Source organism: Phocoena phocoena, chromosome 3 (genome assembly GCF_963924675.1).
Source record: "Phocoena phocoena chromosome 3, mPhoPho1.1, whole genome shotgun sequence".
NCBI lineage: Eukaryota > Metazoa > Chordata > Mammalia > Artiodactyla > Phocoenidae > Phocoena > Phocoena phocoena.
This window is the reverse complement of record NC_089221.1, coordinates 16,892,134-16,913,188: the sequence shown is the minus strand read 5'-3', so window position 1 is coordinate 16,913,188 and position 21,055 is coordinate 16,892,134.

The window sequence follows — 21,055 nt, the reverse complement described above, 5'->3', positions numbered from 1 at the left end:
ATGTGGAGCTGGGAGGTCTCTTGTTGACCAGTGTCCTGAAGTTGCCTCTCTTACCTCAGAGGCAGAGCCCTGACTCCTGGCTGGAGCACCAAGAGCCTTTCATCCACATGGCTCAGAAAAAATGGGAGAAAAAGTAGAGAGAATTAGTAGAAGTATGAGGAAAGAAAGAAGGAAAGGAGGAAAGGAAGGAAGGAAGAAAGAAGCAAAGAAGGAAAGAAAGGAGGGAGGGAGGGAGGGAGGAAGGAAGGAAGGAAGGAGGGAAAGAAGGAAAAAAGACAGAAAGAAAGAAGATACAATAAAAATAAAATAAAGTATAATATAGCTATTGAATTAAAAAATATTTAGAAAAAGGGACAGATAGAACCTTAGGACAAATGTTGGAAGCAAAGCTCTACAGAGAAAAATCTTACACAGAAGCATACACATACACCTTCACAAAAAGAGGTAAAGGGGGAAAAATCATAAATCTTGCTCTCAGAGACCACCTCCTCAATTTGGGGTGATTCGTTGTCTAAAGGAGGGAAGGAAGGAAGGAAAGAAAGAAAGAAAGAAAGAAGGTAAAGTATAATAAAGTTATTACAATTAAAATTAATTATTAAGAAAAAAATTAAAAAAAAAAAAAAAACATGGACGGATAGAGCCCTAGGACAAATGGTGGAAGCAAGAGTATACAGACAAGATCTCACACAGAAGCATACACGTACACATTCACAAAAAGAGGAAAAGGGAAAAAAATCATAGATCTCGCTCCTAAATTCCACCTCTTCAATTTGGGATCATTCCTTGTCTATTCAGGTATTCCACAGATGCAGGGTATATCAAGTTGATTGTGGAGCTTTAATCCGCTGCTGCTGAGGCTGCTGGGAGAGATTTCCCTTTCTCTTTGTTCTCACAGCTCACAGGAGCTCAGCTTTGGATTTGGCCCTGCCTCTGCGTGTAGGTCGCTGGAGGGCGTCTGTTTTTTGCTCCGACAGGACGGGGTTAAAGTAGGCGCTGATTCGGGGGCTCCGGCTCACTCAGGCCGGGGGGGGGGGGGGGGGAGGAGGGGCACTGCGTGTGGGGCGGTCCTGCAGGGTCAGAGGTGGAGTGACATTGCGGCAGAGGCCGGCGTGATGTTGCTCGAGCCTGAGGCCCGCCGTGCGTTCTCCCGGGGAAGTTGTCCCTGGATCCCGGGAACCTGGCAGTGGCGGGCTGCACAGGCTCCGCAGAAGAGGGGTGTGGAGAGTGACCTGTGCTCGCACACAGGCCCCTTGGTGGCTGCAGCAGCAGCCTTTGCGTCTCCCGCCCGTCTTTGGGGTCCGCGCTTTTAGCTGCGGCTCGCGCCCGTCTCTGGGGTTCGCGCTTTTAGCCGCGGCTCGCGCCCGTCTCTGGAGTTCCTTTAAGCAGCGCTCTTAAACCCCTCTCCTGGCACACCAGGAAACAAAGAGGGAAGAAAAAGTCTCTTGCCTCTTCGGCAGGTGCAGGCTTTTCCCCGAACTCCCTCCCAGCTAGTCGTGGTGCACTAACCCCTTCAGTCTATGTTCAAACCGCCAACCCCAGTCCTCTCCCTGCGCTCTGTCCAAAACCGAAACCCGAGCCTCAGCTCGCAGCCCCGCCCGCCTCAGCGGGTGAGCAGACAAGCCTGTCGGGCTGGTGAGTGCTGGTCGGCACCGATCCTCTGTGCGGGAATCTCCCCGCTTTGCCCTCCGCACCCGTCACTGTGCACTACTCCGCGGTCCCGAAGCTCCCCCCTCCGCCTCCCGCAGTCTCCGCCCGCGGAGGGGCTTCCTAGTGTGTGGAAACTTTTCCTCCTTCACAGCTTCCTCCCACTGGTGCAGGTACCGTCCTTATTCTTTTGTCTCTGTTTTTTCTGTTTTCTTTTGCCCTACCCAGGTACGTGGAGTGTTTCTTGCCTTTTGGGAGGTCTGAGGTCTTCTGCCAGCCTTCAGTAGGTGTTCTGTAGGAGTTGTTCCACGTGTAGATGTATTTCTGGTGTATCCGTGGGGAGGAAGGCGATCTCCGCGTCTTACTCTTCCGCCATCTTCCCCTTATCACCACCTGTTCATTTTTATACTGATATGGTCTTTGTAGTCTTTGTAGTCACTTCTTCAGTGTGTTAAATTTCTCAGGCTTCTTCTGGGTGATCAATGTATTCTTTAATACGGCCATTCTGTTATCCAGCCCACTGTTTTTTTCCTTAATTTTTAAGTGTATTCCATCCCAAAGTACTATCTATTCATTTTTAAGGTTACTACTTGTTCTATCCTAGATTTTCTTATTTCTGATTTTAGTTTCCCTCAAATGCTTCCTAATTCTTAGTCTTTTCATATTTATAAAAAAAAAATAAAGTTGATTAATGTATAAAATATTAGGTTACTCTACAATTAAGTTATTCTTTCCTATCTACCTTTCCCTTCAGAGGGAGGGCTGACTGATGTAATTATGTGAGTGGAAGAAGATGGATATTTAGGCCTTCCTTTAGTTTTCACATATGTGAAGAAAACAGGACAGGTCAAAGATATGTTCAGTTGCCAAAATATGAGGATTTGATTCTGATGTGATAGTCACTCTGTCCTCTTTGTGAGAAACAGGAGGTACCTTAGGAGGCTGTCATTGGAGTCCTGGTGAGAGAGGAATGTGGCTTGGCCTAGTGAAGATATTGAAAGGCAATCCAGCCAGATTTAGAACACATTATAGGGTTGTTGATGGATTAGAAGATTAAAAGTACAAAATGAAGGACAATATCTAGCACATTGGATTGGGAGCAAAAGTAAAGTGGTTGACATTAAATAAGAGTAGACCTATCATTGTAATAGGAAAGATTACGAATATGAGTAGAATATATTAGATGCAAGCAGTTTCGATTTTCTGACAGGAAGAAAATAGTTATTTTGTGTTTATTTCTGTTTTTAAATGAAATTGATATGAGGTCACTTATTGACAGAACAGGAAAAAAAAGTGTTGTAGAATAAAGAAGAGATAAGATGTTTAGAAATGGTCATCATAGAATATTTTTTAAAAAAAGTTTGGAAATACAGTACAATTACTAGGAAAAGCCAATTGTCCATTTGAAATCCGTGTTTTAAATTTAAAGTCAGAACATTTTATAAAGCAGTGTGATATTCCTCTAGCAGATTAAAGCTGTAATAAAAAATTCTTGTTTTCATCTTCTACCCACGACCCTCCAATACACACTCATACACTCAGACACACAAAGCCACATACTATTATTTATATATGTTGTAATTTTCATGAAAGTTTGCAGATTTACACAACTTCTGTAGTTTTGAGGCACCTTTTCAACTTCTTAAACGTCAAAAATAATTGTTTGAATCCTTGACAGTGGTGTTAATGCACATTCATCTTTCTTTCTACACCCTGATGTATAGATGTTAAAACTGATTTTGGACAAAATTAGTCGTAATTATGTAGAAGCAACACCAATAATGTCCTAAAATAATTAAGTTCACGATGACTTTGCAGGAAACAAACCCCAAAAGTGAATTGCTTCTTTTTGCTTGCGTTCCTTTTCTGACTTTTTCTCTGTTTCACATACTCACTGTTGTGCTCTATAGGTTCTGTGATTGACAAACCAATCCCCTTTATCTCCAAGCTCTGATTTTTGTCCTCTGGAAATTTGAAATAGAGAAAATCTATATCTTCCCTGAACAGATTGTGGATGGCAGCAGATCCCTGCTTTAGTCCTGCCTTTCGCTTTTCAGAGATGTGGGTAATCTCAGTAGCGCAAGATGTCAAAAAATGAACCCTACTGCTATCACCCCAAATCATACCCTGTTTCTCTTTTGTAACTTTTCATTGTTGCAGTCACTTTTAACTTAGTCACATTTAGGAAGATGCCATTTATATGCATAGCCTTTGGTAAAATCATAATAGTAACAGAGAGGTTGTGTCTATTTTTGTAACTAATTGAGTACATACTGTATTACCAGATACTGTAATAGGTAAATTACACAAATTACCTCCTTCAATATCTGTAATCAGCACAACTTCTCCTCCAGAAATGTGCTATTTATTGTACCATCAAAAGATGTACTGAGAGCCAGTGCTTATCAATGTCAACACACTAAATAAGTGGCAATGCCAGAATTTGACCCAAGTTGGTCTCTATCTAAGATCTAAGCATTTGTTTTTAAGTTTCCTTGGGAAAAAAAAAATAATGACAAGGATTTTACTGTAAGGAAGTCTAATATACAATACATTTAGTAGTTGATTAAATGGGGTCAATGCTGTTTTAATACAAAAATTGTATCATTGGATTCCTCTTAGGTGAGAATAAAATTCAAAGCATAGTTGAAATGTACTAGAAAGATTTGGGGGACTTTAGAAAGGAGAAGTTCTGGCTTAAAGAATATGGTGAGAAAACTATCAGTGTCAGTAATGACTAGTTAGTAAGGATGGGCAAAACACATGGTTAGGGACAATACATATAAACCTGCCAACTCTAATATATGAGTAGTGGCTGCTTGAGGAATCTTTAGATAGGCAAAGAAGGGCAATGACATTTCCTTTCTGGCAGTGACTTGTGGCCTACATTAATGTTTTAGTAGGACTGCAATATTCTGATAATAATCTAACAGTACCTGTAGTTTAATGTGGCTACTCTAAGGGCCAAACACTGAGCAAAGCAATGAATTTAAAGCCTGCATTTTCACTGCTCTCCTGAGTCTGTCCCATAATTCTCACAGCCTATGGTGACCAAAAGCACTGGGCTTATACAGTGCAAGAGCCCTACAGAGAAATTATTTCAGCATACCACACACAGTTGACTTGCAGTTAAAAAAAAAAAAAAGAATAATAACATAAAGCACCCTGAGATCCAGGTAAATGAAATCCCTTTTGATCTAACCAATCTTCCTAGAGTCCCAAATTAACACTGGCAATATGAAATTTATTTTGGACACACTTTTCTAGACAATACTTCAGAGACACTGTTCTCTTTTTAGCTTGTTCTGTTCTTTATGGGGTCGATGGCCTCTATAAATGTTTGTTTGAGTTCAAAATAATCAGGCTTTCTGTGATAATGCACGTTTTCTTTCAAAGTAGCAATATAAATAACCTTTAATATATAGCAGCTACCTTTACTATTGTGCACTCAAACACATATACACCCACACATTCAGGGTAAGAGAAGATGATAGAGCTCACATTTCAATTTATTGCTTTCTATATACTCTGTAAATTATGATTAATTATACATGCATACTACTTGGAAATCCTTTTATAAACAACTCTGAATAAGCAAGAAAATGGTAAAGTATAACTAATCACACATTCCCAAATGAAGACCAAGCTTCTCATGCATTAAAATTAAAAAAAAAAAATTGCCAGTTTTGCATGCTGTAGACTATGCAAATCTCTACTGAGTTAATTTGATCTATTTTTAGTCAGAGATTTTTTCTGTAGTGACCACACTATCATTGAGTTTCCAGTTTTTACACTGGCAGCCTTTGTGCACATGAGAGAAGTTTTGTTTACCAATAAGCAATATAGAATTCAATTTACTTCTGCTTTGATCTTTATGATTTCTCTCTTTTTACTAACTTGGAGTTTTGTTTTCTTTTTTTTTTTTAGTTCCTTTAGGTGTAAGGTTAGGTTGTTTATCTGAGAAATAATATTTTTAAATCATATCAATTTGAGATTTAGTTGTGTTTTTCTAATCATCTCTTCTGACTTCTGTTAAGTACAATTTCTCTCTTCTCCTCTCCTCTCCTATTCCTTCCTTCTTCTCTCCTTCTCTCACCACCTAGGATGTCTTTATCATTGATCCTGTAGAAACTTTTCTCTTGTCCTTCAGGGGCTGTAACAGCTTTTATTATTAGTGTATTATCTGTAGATGACTCATAAAATTGTCTCTCACTCAAAACTATTTCCCAAGCTGCAGTTTCATGTTGCCAAGTGACTCTTATATAACTCCCCATGGTGGGTAGCTAAGACCTCAACATCAGCATAATTCCAGTCTGAATCTATAATATTTCCAACCAGATATTATTTTCTTTCTTCTTCCTACCAATTACAGCATCATTTTCTTTAGGACTAAGCTTGAAAATTCTGATTCATTCCTAGCTGCATTATATTATAGTTAATTATTTCTCTAAATATCTATATATGTACCTTTCTCTTTTCTATTCTTATACCAAGTTAAAGGCATTAATTATATCTTTCTGGATTATGACTATAATTGTGCACAATTAATTATTAATTAATTATAACTATAATTGTGCAAAAGCTTTATCATCTTGCAATTCAGTATGCAGAGTGATAATTAACCACCATGTATTCAACCAATATATTTTGGTCACCTATTAAGTCTTAGAAAGCTTAGGCAAGTGTCCCTGCCAAACCAACTCCTTTCTTACATTGGGCGCCTGCTCTGATCTGTCTGCTCCGACACTTAAAGTGCAAAAGCTGTCACCTGGAATGGAAGTTAAACACTCATGGTAACTGACAGTCATCCTACCGGCCTAAATAGCAAAAATGTAGGCAAGAGATGATGGTGGATTATGGTAGACTATAAAGAGGAAGAACTTGAGATAGATCTCAGTGGATGGTTTGAGAATTATTAATAAAGCAAGATGAGTTGAACTTGATCTACTGTATTGATGGTAGTGGTGAGGAAGGCTGCTTCATGTGCATGCAACTGTTGTAATCCCACAGGCTTCCACATTCAGAAAGGCCCCATGTTTGGTTAATGCTTGTCATGGCCATCTTGAAAATCTTAATGTTTAACAAATCCCCATATTTCCTAACAAATCTCCATATTTTCATTTTCCACCCTTCATCAGATTGTGCAGCTCATCATGGAGGTGAGGACAAACATCAAAGCTAATATCAGGATTCTGTTTGGACAACTGTGTGTGTGTGTGGTATTAAAGTAATTTACCAGTTTAGTAATATAGGAAAAACACTGTCCATATATAGCTTATAGAATCTATTGTGTTGCATTGCATTTTAGTGGTTTCTTTCTAGTGTTTTGGGGTTTTTTTTGTTAGTTTTGTTTTGTTTTTTTTTGTTTTGTTTTTTTTTTTTTTGCGGTACGCGGGCCTCTCACTGTTGTGGCCTCTCCCGTTGCGGAGCACAGGCTCCGGACGCGCAGGCTCAGTGGCCATGGCTCGCCGGCCCAGCCACTCCGCGGCATGTGGGATCCTCCCGGACCGGGGCACGAACCCGTGTCCCCTGCATCAGCAGGCGGACTCTCAACCACTGCGCCACCAGGGAAGCCCTGTTTTGTTTTTTTTGCTTAAAACCAGAGAATCTGCCTTACTACTTTGCAATCCATCAATGGAACTTATATCAGTACTTGCTGTATGATACTCTGTATGTTTTTTTCTGAATAAATCTCTTCATGCACACATGTATACTTACATATTTGCATTCATATATATACATATGTATATATGTATAATTATATATATGTATGTATACATCTATTATGTTCATAAGTAAACACAAATTTTTAAACATATATAAATTTATAAGCCTATACACACAAACCTTTTTCTGGCTAAATGTGAAAAGTATAGAAACTTGTGTTGAACTCAATTTTCTAAATGTCTTCTGATCATTAAAACAACTTAAGTCCATTATATCCTCAATTAGCAGTAACATGCTAGGAGAATGGATATGGACAGAAAATTATAAGAAGAAAACAGGGAAGCAGTTAATAAACATTCTAGTAATCACATGAATAGAAATTAAAACAATGAGATAATAATTTTTAGCCATTGAATAAGCAAATTGAAAAAGAAATGTTCTCACTCAGAGTAGTGAGGAACCAATTAAACTTCTACTCTTCTCTAATGGTGCTGGGGAACAATAACATAATCATGTGTTTTAAAATATCCATAAGTTGTATTAGTAGTTCTGCATCCAGGAGTCTATTCAAGTGCAGTAGTCAGAGATCCAGGAAAAGAAGCATTCATAGAAGCATTATTTATAATATTCCAAACTTGGAAGCAACATCAATGTTCAATGACAGGGAGAAGATTAAATAAAGTATTATCAATACATATATGCTCTGCAATATAACGTTGGTGTTTTATTGAAAATATTTAATAAGTGCTTTTAATTGCATAGAAAAAGCTGAAATATTAAAATTTAAAAGACAAGATATATGCATCAGTTTTCAAAGTGTCTCATATGGTGTTCTCAGGGAAAACATTGATAATAGTAAGTTTAAGAGTTAGTGAACTGAATTACTTTACTGAACACCTGAAACTAACACAACACTGTAAGTCAACTATACTTCAATAAAGAAAAAGTTAGTGTATACCACCGTTCTGTCTGGGATGGCCACAAATATACATTAGCAAATTAAATATAGTTCTGAAAAGATGAGAGATTTGGTTAACCAGAAGTTCTGATTAATTGAACATTAAATAACCCTTGTTTTTATAAATCGAGGTTATCGAATGATTTTTAAATATTTGTCTCTTTTCTGGCATTGTAAATATTATATACTGTGTGCAATATAATATTTCTTTGATAATTAAGAATCTTACAATACTTCAGGGTCACCGAAGTGTCAATTTTCATTATATAACACCAGAAAGGTAAATACAGATAGATATGGGAGGTTGCACTGAATGAGCAAATGTCCCCAGGACATCCCATGGAAACTATATTTTTCTCTTTTAATTAAAAGTTCTTGGGTAAGAGTTTATTTGTGATTTGACTTTTTCTACTACAAAATGGAGTACAGAAATCAAACACAATTTATTTAATGAACACTTACTGAGGACTTACAGTTGAGATTCAACTAAACTTCATTCAAAGTCTTTTATATGCCAAGGACTGTACTAGACCCTTTTGTACGTGTAAAACCCTTTAAGTATTTGCAAAATCTCCGTGTAAAGTGAGGGTGATTTTGAAAATTATGCGTCAGCTAGTAAAGAGAGAGTAAAACAGAATACAGAGAGTAAAACAAGCTGGTTAAGCAACTCTTTATTTAATGAGTTGTAGACAGATGGATTAATCTTAGATCTTCCATCTCCAGTGTAGAGTTGTCTCCATTACACCCAGCTGCATTTGCATGTACCAGGTACTGGGCGTTCATTCCTAGCTAGCATTCAATTAGGAGACAAATATGTAAACATATAATGATAAAGGAAGCACATTTATATACAAGTTACTATATGTGCAGTTTTAAGTACATTATGTGTTTTAAAATATTTAATCCTCCTTGGAAGCATAAGAGATAGGCAATATTATGGAATTTTTACTGAAGAAGAAACTTCAATTTAAGCATATAGAATTGTGTAGCTTCCCAAGTTTGTTTGGTTCCAGATTCTGTGTTCTTAACACCTATGCCATGTTGTCACTAACCATAACACAATTTATTAAATAAGATATTGACAGAATTTTAAAAGTATTTTATGGCCTCAAAAAAGTGTAGAGTCAGTCAAACCTATTGGAGCAAGGTGCTTACTCAGAAAATGTGACCTTTGTTCTGACCCCTGGAAGATGGATAAGGTAGGGGTGAGATACAGGGGAAGAAAGGAGTGGAGGTTTTCCCAGGGCTGAGAGAGAGAAAGGAGTTAGAGGTATTAGTTTCGTCAACTGAATGAATGTATCATGATGCAGCTTACAAAAATATGAATTAATTTAGAAGTGTTGGAATTAGCTAAGTCTTCTTAAAATGCAATATACCAGGTACAGTCTCAATATTTTAGAGTTAAGACCCTCACTGCTCCCATGTCCATGCTTTGTTTTTATTAAGGACACTTGTGTACATTTACTTTTTTAAAATTTATTTTGTGTTAGTTTTAGGTGTACAGCAAAGTGATTCAGTTATACATATGCTCATTCTTTTTCAGATTCTTTTCCCATACAGGTTATTACACAGCATTAGGTAGAGTTCCCTGATATACAGTAGGTCCTTGTTGATTATCTATTTTTCATATATATAGTAGTGTACATGTGTTAATCCCAAACTCCTAATTTACCCCTTCCACTTTTCCCCTTTGGTAACCATAAGTTTGTTTTTGAAGTTGATGACCATATAACACAATTGATTTATACTAAAATTACTGTCAGTAGAAATCTCTAAGTCTTATTCATAAGTTTTCATTCAAAGACTTGTCTCCACGGCCATATTTTTAATACACTCCTACTTTTGGACCCAGCTGTAGTGTTTCTTCTTTGTTAGATTTGAGATAACATTTAAGTTTTTCAGGACCTTAAATATTTTACCAGTTCTTCATCCAAATATACTGGCTTCCAGTATAAAATCCCTATGGATGACTTCAGTGTTCGTAGCATTAATAAAACCATGATCATGTTTGGAGTTAGAGCTCTGTGGCTTACTACCAGAAACTTTCCTCCAGGAGAGCGCCTCCACCTTTTTAAATGTGAGAGAATGGGGCCTCAACCAGTTGCTACACCGAACAATTGTACTAAAATTCTCCGTGTGGGCTCTAATGAAATCACGAGAGATGATGATGCCAAATAGAAAGATCATATCATGTACATTTCCCCTATTTCTGCCTAGCTTGTCTGTCATAGAAAGCAATAGAATTATTTTGAAATGAGTTTCATATGAATGTGATACAGACTCAGGCAATCTCACTATTTTCTTTCCTTACTGGTCCACTCATCTCTTTAATAAATCACCTTGTAACTTGGCCAGATTTCAGATTTGGTGCAATAATGTCTAATTTGTAGACTCCATGTTCAATCTTGTCTTAAGTTGGGAAAATATTTGCTTATTTCTCAACTTACTGCACTATTTTATTTTTACCAAATCTTCAAAATTTACCGACATTATTTCAGATATTAAAAAAAAAAATCCTGGCATGTACTTTGTGTGATCTTTGTGCAAAAATTAATCACTTCAAAGTAGGGTCCACTAGTTAGTAAATTTTCACTTATATTTGGAACCCAGTGTCCTTATTCTATCACGTATAGTTCAAAAAGTATCTATTTTATGGAAATAAAATATATGTACTATAGAAGTTGAGGAGTTTTAACTTTCCCTTTGTCAGTTTGCAACACTGCCCCATTAGATCCAAACAAGTGCATTGCTGCTGTTGTTGTTTTTCATATTTTACATGCACTGAAGAAAACTTTAAAAAGGTGCATTTATTAATCTAATTATTATTATGAGTAAAGAAGGCACTACTTTTTAAAATCAATTACACCTATAGTTAACTTTGAAATAGTTTTTTATCTCTTTTTTATTTTCCTGCCTCAGTGTTTCCCCAGTATTCTGCAATTTGTAATCTGAGTGAGTAAAGGTTAACTTTATTAGGTCATTTTAAGAATATTCTTAGAGGTAATATTTTTTATCAGTGTAAATTTTCTTTTATTCTTTTAAGAAAAACATATAATCTGTGGTGTTTGTCACCCAAGCACATAAAACAAATAGCTGCAAAGGAAATCATGTACTGCTTCATGTTTTACCAGCTGTTTTTCTTTACACAAAAATCAGATCACTTTTTTTGTTATTATTGTAATTTCAATAATCATTTCAATTAAAATTCAATCATGGCACCATGTTTCTGTAGTTAATTGTTCCAAGTGCTGAATTATAATAACGGATATTTATATATTTCATTTATGTTCCTTCTTTATTTATGTTTGAAAACATTGCCTAGACTCCTGAGTTTCCAGGGTAAAACTGAGCATGAGATGACATCTAAAGAGACAACTTCCTGAGTCTGTTTCTCAGAGAACGATCACAGTCTAGCATTACAATTTTATCTTTCCAGTTTCTATAGTCTGACCAGCATCAGTCTTGTGTTGGATGCTTCCCTGTCACCAGCAAAAATGATTCTTATAACTCTCCGAAGGTAACATAAGTGGGAACTTGGGATCAGAAACGTCCATGCTTCAGTTTCAGAGATTAGCTCTGTAATAAATTCTGCTGACTGATGCATTGTCCAGTTTCTTGAAGTTATCTTTGACATAAGGAGGAAAAAAAGAACCTGCCTACAACCTGGCTTTCCTCAAGCAGCGTGTTCTGTATAGGTTCACTTACTTTCTCCTTTTTAACTTGAAAATAGAAGAGACAAACTAAGTGGCTGACAGGCTTGCTTTTCTAGGACTAGGGAAAGTTGGTGCGGTTTCAGAATAGTAAACTTCAGAAGCCATTTAAATCCATTGTATGTTGCTTCACTGGGTTTGTGGAGAATCTGAAGCCCTTAATCTGAGGGCAGTCTACTAGATATAAATCCTCTGTTGGTGCAGGGGTTCCCTTCCTAGAAATAGATTGCATTGTTTGGTGACCTGACAAATTCTTCTGCATGTCATCCCACTAAGGAGCAAGTGCCTGTTGACTTCCATTATGACTGTCCACTCGATGTGCTTGTTACGGTCTTATCCAGGGAGAACCACCAAGAAAGACTAGCAAAAACACATTGTATTCAAGTGTGTCCCTAAGATGCTCAGTGCTGGTGTCTCAGCAAAAGCTTTTGTAGCAAACTGACAAACATTTTATTGCATTCAACTAGAGTCAGCCAAATAAAAGAGTTAGGCTTCTCTAGAGAATGTCATCATGTGAAAATTTTAAATTAAACTACATGACCCCTTTTAGACCAAAAGTTCCTCTTTCTATCGCCTTTAGCTTTCATAACTGTTCCTTTCTTTGTGCTCCCAGGGCTTCATCAAAACAGGAAGATTTGAAATGGGTGCTTTTCAATAACCACAAATGAATATGATTTTATGTCTGGGTACTATGCAAGGGAAAACTCATTTGAATCAGAAACTGCATGAGAGAGAATGTACAAAACATAATACAACATTGGCTTGTCATTTCTGATGCTATTGTTTCCATGCTACTTTTCCCTGAGAGTTTAGATTTTTGGAGATTTCCAAATTCTAATTGACTCCTAACATCTTCCTGAGGAGTAACAACGCACTTAAATGTGCAATTCCTTCACAATTAGAAAGCATCAGATCCATCAGCTGCTTTTGGTGTTTCCGTTGGTTTGTTTAATCATACACAAGGCAAATTAAATCTGTCCACATTTCACATCAGTCAAGCCAAATAAAGGTAGTCAAATATAACTCTAGTTGATTCAAAACATCCTTTCTTTAAAATTGCACAGATTTTCATTTAATCTGTACAGAGAGGCTCTGAAGTGAGGATTAGTGTCTATATTTTAAAGAGAAGCCTCCTTAGAATCAGAGAATGGAAGCAGCTTACACAGGTTCTGATATAGAGGAAAGTCTGAGACAGAATTTGAATCCATGTCTTTTGGCCTTTAGAGGGCCTTTTCCCTCTATCACACTAGCTTGTGAGCATTTATAGTATCAACTAACCAGAGCAAGTTATCCTGTTCTCTTTGAGGTTGGAATGACTGAGGGTCTTGTATAATTCTTAATATATCTGCCAAGTGATCCTTGGAATAGCCATCCAATTTAGATAAACTCCTACACTTATTTACTACACTACTTTAAATGGGGATGCTTGATGTTCTTAATGAGTGTGGGTGATTTTGTGTTGGAAGAAAGAGCTGAAGTCATTTCACATCAATTGTGAACATAGCCAATCAGGCCTGAAATCCTTGTTATCAAAAGCTATGTACCTTACAAATCATTTAAATTTATTCCGGAGTAAGAAGAGATTAGAAGTTGTGTGTGTGTGTGTGTGTGTGTGTGTGTGTGTGTGTGTGTGTTTTCCTGGTACAAGCAAAGGGGGTAGGAAAGGCATTGCGGTTTCTATTCATCTTCACAAACATATGCTGACCTCCAAGGGAAAGGTCTGTCTCATATAAACCCTCGGTGCCTTGAGTACTTTGGGGGAAGGCATTAAAGAGCATCCCTCAAGCTAAATCTCACGGCTATCACCAGACTATGGATCACTGATGAATGAGCCAGCAGTTGAATGTTTAGCAGGCTGTGACGACTTTGCACGGAAATAGGAAAATTTATTACCAGCCTGCCACATCAGTGCCTGCCCTGCCTGCTTTTCCTCTCGTTCCCTCCCGATGTCGACTCCCGCCCCAACTGACAGTCAAACCCCTTCTGGCCCCCCGTTTCCCCTCCCCCGCGGAGAACTGAGGGTCTAAACTGTCACGGAGTCCTGGCCGTCATTTTTCAAGAGCAGTGATACTAAAGATGAGGCCGCCGGTCCAGGGTTTTTGAATATTTTAACTATTTCATTAATGGTATTGTTTTCCCCACGACCTTGCTGTGAGGGGGCTAAAGGGTGTCCGTCCCGTTCTGTGTGCCGTGGAATTTCTGCAGCCCCCAAAGTATGTAAGATGGGGGCGGGGCGGGGGAGGGAGGAGACAGAGGGAAACGCAGCGGACGGACGGGAGAGCTGGGGAGGAGAGGAAGGAGGAGAGACAGGGAAGGAGAGCATCAGGCGGACTGGCGGTGCCAGCCAATCAGAGGCGTGCTCGGGAGCTGCAGCAGCCGGAGCCGCGGAGCCGGGGCGCGCAGGACCGCGGAGCCAGCCCGGGGCTCTCTGAGGACCAGCGCAGCGGGCGCAAGCACCGGCAAAGTCCCCTCCGTGCTGCTCGTAAATTAAGTTCCTTTCCACCAATTAGGGCAAGTCAGCGAAGGTAAGGCTTCAATTCATGACACTTTACTATGGAGTGACATTAAGATTTTCGTGCAATGGGGCTGCTCACCCGGTTCTGAGTCAAAACAATATTTGGTGAAATCTTCCTCTCTGGGTTGGTTTCACAGGATCTGCTGCGAATGGGAAAGTTGGAACTAATGCTTCGTGAGCCTTATCGCTTGTGTACATTAAAAATTTTTTTTTTTCTTATCCAAGAATGTTGCCATAGAGCCTATGGAAAGTGAGTGTGATAACCCAGCTGGATCTCTGTTTATCTGTGGATGTACTGTTATCTGCCCTGCCCCTGAAGAAGTTGGAAGGATACTATGCAAGGCGCATTTGAATTGTAACGGCATGAAAATAAGCTGTCATTTATGTCTGTCTGTAAAAGTGAGGGAAAGCATTGTCAGAACGGAAACAGGGACGTTGAAATAGAAATTTCCATAGTGCTTTTTAATTATTGCCTTTCCAGTAACCTCTGAAATTACATGATCTGAGCACTGAAGCTGCAGCAGGGCAGGGCTCATTTTCTCTTTTCTCTCTCATTTATTTATTTTTTTCCCCATGAAACGCTTCCATAAATGCTTATTAAAGCTTAAGATGAAACTTTTTCTTCTTTCAAAGGGCACTATGAATGATGAATGAAAAGGAATTAGGTAGCCTCCTGTGCTCAGCAAAACACTTTATTTAGTATATACCCTTCTGTTTGTTAACTCATTCATTTTCTGACTTCTTTAACTGGACTTATTTGAGTTTGGAAATAACAATTATTTTGTCTTAATTTTCATGTCTTAAAAACAAGGTAAAATTATGCCTTATGCATGTGTGTGTGTGTATGTGTGGTGCGTACAGAGGTGGGACTAGGAAAATCTGTCATGTAACAGGTGAAAAATAAAATTGTATTACCTAATTATTAAAGTATTTCCTTATATCCATGCCTGCTGTATTTAAAGAACTTTCAGATTAATCAAGAAGAGTACATGCTCCTTACCGTTTCCTTGCTAAAAATGAAGATATACTAAAATGAAAATCTTAGCTAAAATTACTATGGTCTTTGGTTTGCTCAGGTGATGGCATCACTGCTTCGAGCTGAGAAAGATGGATCAGAGAAAGATTTTATTATGCAGCCCAAAACACAAAAAACAAAAAACCTACAGGCTCTGACTGTGTTTTGGAACCTTTATTTTCCACTCTGGGATCACCCACAGATTTTTCAAAGCAGGGGGCTTTCCTTATGCAGTAATTGTCTGCTTCTGTTTTAGTGGTCTTGTCTTATCAGAGAAAATATTTAATTCTAAACCAAGAGTTAGAGGTCCAGACTAGATCTCGTATGTATCTTGTTGGATGTGGGAGAAGGGAGACAGGATGTAATACTAGTAGAGAATTAGTTCTATAGTCTAACACTCTGGTCCAAGAACCAATCATCATTTGTTTCTTTCAAGCCTCCTGTTATATGTTATATTTCAGACTTCCTGATAATAAATTAACCTAGTGTAGATCAACCCATTTCTTCACTTAACAAGGCGTTCATTTAATGGGCCTTGTTAGAGGAGTATGCTATAAACCGTGGTGATGATGCTTTTTCACAGAGGTAGCTAACTTAAGGAGGAGAAAACATAAAATGATACCAATGGTCAAGTTTGATTTTCTATTTTGACAACAATGGGAGGTAGAAAATGAGGATTTGCTTTTTTAGATGCACCAGAAATGCCCACTTAAAGATAACCCGGTAGCAAAGGGGAATACAATAGTAGAATGAAGGTAAGTGACAGGAAACTCTAGCTGTAACTCTATCCAGTGAATGTTGAAAGTAATTAGCTATAGCAGTTGCAGGCATGGTTGATAGCCACCAGTGTTAGATCAAAGTCTATACATAAAGCAAACTGGAAATTACTATTCCTTCTGATGTGCTATTTGGATGGATATAGTGGAAGCATGAGAATGAATGCGTCACTTAGTCCAAGTCTGTAAATTCTTTAGATGAAGGGTGCTATATATAGTAAATATAAGATACTTTTTTTTCATTTGACTTATATAAACATTATTATTATGATTTTTGTTGACTTTTCTGGTCCGTTAAATGCAAACCACATGTTCACAAGTTTGTGTGCCCCACTTCTCCTGTATTTGACTGAATTATACTTTCTATATAAGCAACCTGATCTCAAGTGTGTGTATCTGATGCAGTGTAGCTGGGCAAAAATTGAGAGAAAGAGACTGAGAGATTTAAGTTAGAGTGTGTATAAGGTGTCCTTTTTCTTTTTGGAAACAAGTAGAGGACGTTCGACTCCCTAATTTGCTTAATTATATGCCTTCCTTGTTGCATTACACATGTCTATAGAACTATATTCTAGATCAGAGCTTCTTAACCTTGGTGCTATTGATATTTTGGGCTATATAATTCTAAGGTGGGAGGGTTTTCCTGTGTATTGTAGGCTGCCTAGCAGCATCTCTGTTTTCTACCCACTAGATACTAGTAGCAGCACCCCGAAATTGTGACAACCCAAAATATCTCAAGATGTTGTTAACTATTCCCTGGGGGACAAAACTGCCCTCCTCTTCCATTGGAACTGTCCATGTATAGTTCAGTTTGGGTGTTCTCCAAAGATCCCTCTTCTTGGGGCTTCCCTGGTGGCACAGTGGTTGAGAGTCCGCCTGCCAATGCAAGGGACATGGGTTCGTGCCCCCGTCCAGGAAGATCCCACATGCCACGGAGCGGCTGGGCCCGTGAGCCATGGCCACTGAGCCTGCATGTCCGGAGCCTGTGCTCTGCAACGGGAGAGGCCACAACAGTGAGAGGCCCATGGAAAAAAAAGATCCCTCATCTCTTGCTTTGAATGAATTTCACCTTGTAAGTGTTTCATTGGGTCCTAACAGAAAACTGTGGAAGAGCTTATCGGTATTATTTTTTTTTTTTCTGTGAACTGAGAATCTAGGATGTATTGTCATATGCTAACATTTGTGGAAATAAGAGGAAATAAAAACTGTGAAAAGGAAAATGTAGATGTTGAGTCTGAAGGAACATTTCACTTGAATTTACTTTTTTAAGAAGAGGCTTTATTACAGATAGTAAATGAAAGATACTGATGCTCTGTACTCTACAATTGCTTTCAATATTTTGCGTATGTATGTGTTTGTTGTGTCAGGAGGGGGTATTCACTCTAGTAATTCCATGTGCTTGGAGGAGTTTATAATGTTCAAAGATCCAGAAGTAAAAGAAAGCATTTTGGTTTGAAAAGCATAGTTCTTAACTGGTGGTGTATATAGCACAATGGGAAAAAAAAAACAAAACGAAACAAAACAAAACAAAAAAAGCAAGCATAATGATTTGAAGACATGGCAGAACTTGGATCCTGGCATAGATTACTTGTGTCACATGTCATCTATATATAGGCCATTTTTCCTCATCTGCAAAAGGGGATAAGAATAGGCATGGGAACCAAATAATGCAAGGTGTCAAAATGGGTTATAATTTATAAAGATGTACATCAATGTTGGTAAATTATTATAGTTTCAATTTCTTCAGTGATGTATTTGTTGAGAATTGTCCTAGCATGTTAAATCTTCCAGCTGTTCTAGAGTAGTTAAAAGTCATCTGTAAGAAATGGCAGTATTAGCTCTTAAAATGTTTTTTTCATGGATGAAATAGAACATCTTCATTTTGAAATACGTGATTTGTATTAGACCTAATTCCCTCTCTTATTTCCATCCTTCCCCATATTATCCACATTTATAATTTGTTAAAAAAATACAGAAATGTAAAACATAGAATGCACGTTGAAATTCACTCTTCGGCAATACCATTATTACCAGTTTGCTATATATTTTTAAGTGGTTTTTAAATGAATAGATTGATGTCTGCATGGAATTATGAAATTAATATAGATTTAAAGTTTAAAAAGTAGTTATATTGAGATGCATGCATTCATATAAGCATATGTACACAAATATGTGTTTAGATAAAAGAAACAAAAGTTGATGTAATACCCAGCTAATTTTAGAGCCTGTTCTCTTCCATGTGAGTATATAGAGAATTCATAACTATTTAACGAGAACACCATTATGCACAGACCTGATATTTAAATCTAGTTCAGTGTTAGGCATATGCATGTATTTACAGCTCTCCTCATCTCATTAGGTTAGGAGAATTTCAGAGTGGTTGATGCCCCTGTCATACTGAGAGTTAATACAATGTGACTATTGCATATTATTGCATAGATGTAGTATCATTCATTTGAATAATGCTCTATTAAATATTTTTTAAGTGAAGAATAAAGAGAAGGCCAACACAAATTAAGTAATTTAGCATCACTATCACAGCTGATAGGGTTTTGACTTTTAAGTGCAGTACATGTTCCAAGAGCAGGTTGCCAGAGAAATAAGTGGACGGCTTGAAAATGTCAGAGCAGGTAGAAGAGGTCTCGTGTACCCTGACATGTCCAGGTGTTGCTTCTGTAGATACCAGAAAATATTCTGATATGTAAACTTCTATACTTCTCAGCTACATCAAGTTAGGAAACTTCTTGATAATGTGAGAATAAAATGAATGAAGTTTGATCGCTGAAAGTATTTGACTGAAATATTTGAAAAAGCAACTATTTCACTTACCTGAGCTCCTCAGGACTGTCTTATTCGATAATTTACTCACACTGCATGGAATATGATAGATGAATTGGCGTTAAAATGAATTTGGGTTTTGCAGATGCCTCCACTGAAAAGAGGAATTCAACTATCATTTCCATTTCGTTTTATGTATAGGTGATCATAAGGGTCTTCTAACAGATGTTTATTGTCATTATATTTAGGCCATTAGGGTCAGTATATGACTTATATGTAACTATGTACAATCCATGTGACTGGCAATTTCACTTGATCCAATTATTTTGAGTCAGTCTACTGATACCAAAAGTATTTTAAATAAAAATATCTATCTAGGTTAAGCTCACAGTTATCAATGTGATTTAAAAGAAGATAGGATGCCGTTTTAACCCATGGAATCATCATATTACAAGTAACTTTTGAAACTAATGCTGGTAAACGTGATAAAACTCTTATTTATAGTTATTCCTTGTGGAAGTGAAAATTAATACAACAGTTTTGAAAAACAATTTGCAATTCATTGTCAGAAAAAGGAAAAGGCAGTTTCTCTTACACGAAACTCCTAGGAGTAAATCACTAGGAGATGAACCAAAGTATCCCAAAATGAAGAACTCTCTCAAGAAGTTAAAATTAATTTAAGAATTTGAATTCATCTAAATAATGATCTGTTTATGGAAATTCATATATTAAACTTGATACAAAATTTTATGTACATCCTGATTTTTAAAAAGATTGCAAGAGAAAATCAATATAGTTGATATTGTCTAAAATGTGTATCCCTTGAATTTTTCTGTATTTTTTATATTATCTATATTTTAGAAATATGTATAATTAGAACCTTCCAGCTGCAATGTGTGATATAATTTAAATGAGCCATAAAAATATAAACAAAGACTATTTTGGTTTTATGCAGTTTTGCTGCTTTTTTGGAGAACCTGCTTATTGGTTGATTGATGCAGTTTAACTTAGCCATAGTTGAGAAAGCCTTGTGGTATGATTGAAAAGTAAACCAGTTCTGAAAGACTATTCAGTAGGATTTTCAATCCGGATGATTGGAATTCTACTTTTTGAAGATTTGTCATATTTTTAAAACAAAATTAAAGCCGAATTAAATGTTAGATTCTATCTTTACTATATTAAATTCACTTGTGGAGATTGCATTCTCTTTGGGAAGAGAGATGTTAAACAAGGGAAATAAAATTTTATATTGCTTATAGAACATGATCATTGTTAAGGCGGGAGAGGAAAGTGGAATGGGAAATAAAAGTTTTGAAGAGATAAGTGGAGGTTTGATATTTTAGCTATATATGGCTAGGAATCCCTCCCTTACTGAGAAGGTTACTTTGAATAAAGCCTTAGAAGAAGAAGTATGGATATGAATAATTTGATATTGATAAACCATATTCTAGCGAGGGTGAAAAGCAAGAACAAAAGTCCTGGGGCAGGAACCTGCCTGGCTGATTGGAAGAATAGCAAGAAAACCAGCATAACTGGAGGGAAGTGACAGAAATGGAGCAGAGGAGGGGATACTATTAAGAGATAATGGAAACCAAATCACACGTAGATCCTATAGATTAGTCTAAATACCTTGGATTTTTCCTAGGAGATCTGGGGTTGCACTGAGCAGAGAAGTAACATGATCTGATATCTTTGTTACATTACATGGCAAAGTAGGATTAAGAGTGAAGGTGGAATTAAGGTCACTAATCAGATGTGTTTCAACAAGAAACTCTGGACGCCCTGCTGGAGTCAGACTACAAGGCAGCCAGGACAGAAACAGGCCCATTGCAGAGCTATTTCAGGCATTTGGAGGAGAGATATGGTGACTTGCAGAAGAGTGAAAGCAGTAGAGGTTGAGAGGAAAGGTTGAATTCCATATTTACCTTGATATTAAAGCTGACAGGACTTGATATTGTATAAGACATAGGGATAGGGCAGGGGGGGACAGTGAGG